The following is a 3,288-nucleotide window of genomic DNA, read 5'->3' on the forward strand; positions in this document are numbered from 1 at the left end:
TTTCCAAAAAACTACGTTTACATTTTTTTTTTTCCACCTTTAAAAATGCACATTTTTGTACGATTCACGTGAAGTAAAGACGGTTGTAACTAAGGAGACTTTCAGTCACCTCTGTGAGAAAATCGATAGGCGATTAACAGGTTGGAAAACCAAATATTTCTCACTTGCGGGCAGGATTACTCTAGCAAAATCAACCCTCTCAACCATGGCCACCTACTATATGTAGACAGCTAAGATCTCCAGATCAGTTTGTGATGAAACCGACAAGAAAGTTAGACGGTTCATATGGGGTGGTAACAATGAAAATCGTTGCACACACCTACTTTCCTGGGAGAACCTTCAAAAGCCTACAGGTAGCGGGGGTATTGCCATTAAATCTGTCGGACAAGCAAATGTAGCATACCTAACAAAGCTAGGTTGGCGTACTCTCACATAACCAAATTCACTTTGGTCTCGCGTGTTGCATTACAAGTACTGCAAGGGTCGTTGTGATGTAGATATGTTCGTCCCAAAAGTTGGAAGCTCTAATGTGTGGGGAGGTATAACTGAAAATGTGAGAGTCCTCTGTGAAGGCATGCGTGTAGCAGTTGGAAATGGTGCAAATACCCTATTCTAGGATCACAAGTGGGTTGCACCCTTTACTCTAACCTCAGTGGTCACCCAACCCATTCCTACAGACATAGAGGGAGCCACGGCGGGTGAGATGTGGTCGAATGATGAAGGTTGGTTATGAGACAAATTCGCCCCTTATCTAGACCAACAACACCTCAAGTTAATCAAATCCTTTGAGTTAAAGGCAGACCCGGAACTAGCTGACCTTGTGTATTGGCAAGGCAATTCAAAGGGTAAGTTCACCATAAAATATGCACTTCAAATTATGAGGAATGAGAGTGATTCTATAGATGATGAGTGTTGGAAATTAGTATGTCAGCTCCAACACAGCAGTGTATCAGGGATTTTTTGCGGCTCGTATCTCATGATCGTTTATTGGGGAACCTGAACAAATTTAAGCGAGCAATGACAGATGAATCAGGGTGTGTTATTTGTGGGGCGTATGAAGAGTCAACCATACACATTCTACGCGATTGCCCAATAGCTAAAATGGTGTGGAGAAGAATGGGTGGTCCTACAGACTCAAATCAGTTCTTTCAACCTCCAATCAAACAATGGGTTCAAGACAACCTTAAACACATTGATGAAGCAGATATGCCATGCTGGTCTACCTACTATGGAGTCACAATCTGGTGGCTATGGCATTGGAGAAACGCATTGGTCTTTGGGCGATAAGATGATATCCCTATTGACTATGGAGCACTTCTGAAAATTAGGTATGATGAGATTCGTAGAGCATTGGAAGGCAAGGATAAGATGTTAAACAATCACTTGAAGGAAAAGGTTGAAACCTTCATCAGGTGGACTGCTCCTTGTGATGGGTGGTATGCACTCAATGTAGATGGTGCAACGAAAAGTTCACTAGGGCCTGCAAGGGGGAGGAGCTATTACTCGCGACCATAGAAGTGTTCTAGTTTCAGCTCTATCAGCAAAGTTTGTGTACTGCTCTTCGTTTAAAGCTGAAGTATTGGCGTCGTCCAAGGGGTTAGAGTTAGCTAAGCAACTGCAGATTGCAAATTGCGTTCAGATGCTGCAGAACAAGGATATTGGAAGAAAGAATGCACCCATCTCCTAAGCTACTGCCTGACAGGCTAAATCGCACTCCTATCAAAGATAAACCTAACGTTCACCAACTAAAAATATAGCAAGGGAAGCAGGGATCGTATCCACAGGGAAACAGGCGTTCTTCTACTATTAATAGACTAATCTAGACTACTGGTAACAAGAATTGGATTGGTTTGTATATTAAACTAAAGCAAATAATCAAATCGGAAAATAACAATATTAAAGGAATCTAGGGCAGCGGTTCACCATAAATGCAGACTGGGATTGGAAAACGGACAATAACAATCAATTAACAATCATAACTAGGAAAACATGCATCTCTCGAATCTTATGAATTCCTTAGGATAGAACAACTAGCGGGCTCTCGCTACGTACTAGAAATAATTCCTATCTAATAGCCACAGACCAAAAACATCAGATTTTACCTCTCGGCGCATAATCTAAGGTTAATCAAACTCAAATCAAAATAATCCGGCCGAACAGAATTGACGAGCAGTAATAATAAGCTATAGAAATTATAACCAATCAATCAATAATCAAATCCACAAATAATCCCAATCATGCATTCATGGATCCCCTAAACCCTAGAAATTAAACTACTCACTCATGATAATAAATAACAACGCAATTAACATAATGGAAAACATGATTAAAGCAATGAATTAAATTAGAGCAAGAAATAATACCGAATTAAAGGACAATGGAATAATAAAGCTTGAATCTTTGATTTAAAATTAATTAAAACTAAGTGTTTGGAGAAAATAGAGAGAACTAAAATAAACTAAGTAATTGGAAACTAGAATAAAAGATGTCATTAAAAATATATATAAGGGGCTAGTATTTATAGTTTGCCCAAAATAGAGCCCAAAATAGAGCCCAAAATCGGAAATAAAAACTCGCAAAATACGCTGGAGGTTGGCGTAGCCCGATCGGGCGACGCTTCGCCCGATCGGGCGATGTGCTCGATAGTCGGCCCGATCGGGCGAAATTCCGCCCGATCGGGCGGTTGCAAAATGTCCAGAACAGCGCACAGAATGACCGCCCGATCCGGATCGGGCGAAGCCCGCCCGATCGGGCGCGTGTTGAAACTGCACGATCCTCTATCTTCAAAACGTCATATCTCCTTCGTTATTCGTCGGAATTAGGCGAGTGACCACTTGTTGGAAAGATATTGAAGTCTAGAATCCAACCCAATTAGAATTACATCATTTAGAGTTATAGAACTTGAGTTATGCTTAAAATAGTGGACTATAGTCATTTTTGTACTTCCTTCGTTATTCGCTTTGCTTCAAAACTCTTCAAACTTAATGTTTGTGCTCTCGAAAGTACATAATCTCTTGTATTGATTCAAATGAGTAGGAAATGCACAAAAATATGCTAATTCCTACAATGATGAACCTGAAACTACAAACACACTACAAGGAGCACATTAGTACTAAAAATCGCTCCGAAGAGCTCATTTGAGATCAAAAAGTACTAAGGGACGGGGTAAAAACTCTATATAAAACACACATATCACTGCCTCAAGCTCTTGCAGTGTTCGAATTGGAAGATTAAAGTCATGCACACGTATAGAGAAGGAAACCGAGCAGCGGATTGACTTGCAAACCA

Source organism: Spinacia oleracea, chromosome 6 (assembly GCF_020520425.1).
Source record: "Spinacia oleracea cultivar Varoflay chromosome 6, BTI_SOV_V1, whole genome shotgun sequence".
NCBI lineage: Eukaryota > Viridiplantae > Streptophyta > Magnoliopsida > Caryophyllales > Amaranthaceae > Spinacia > Spinacia oleracea.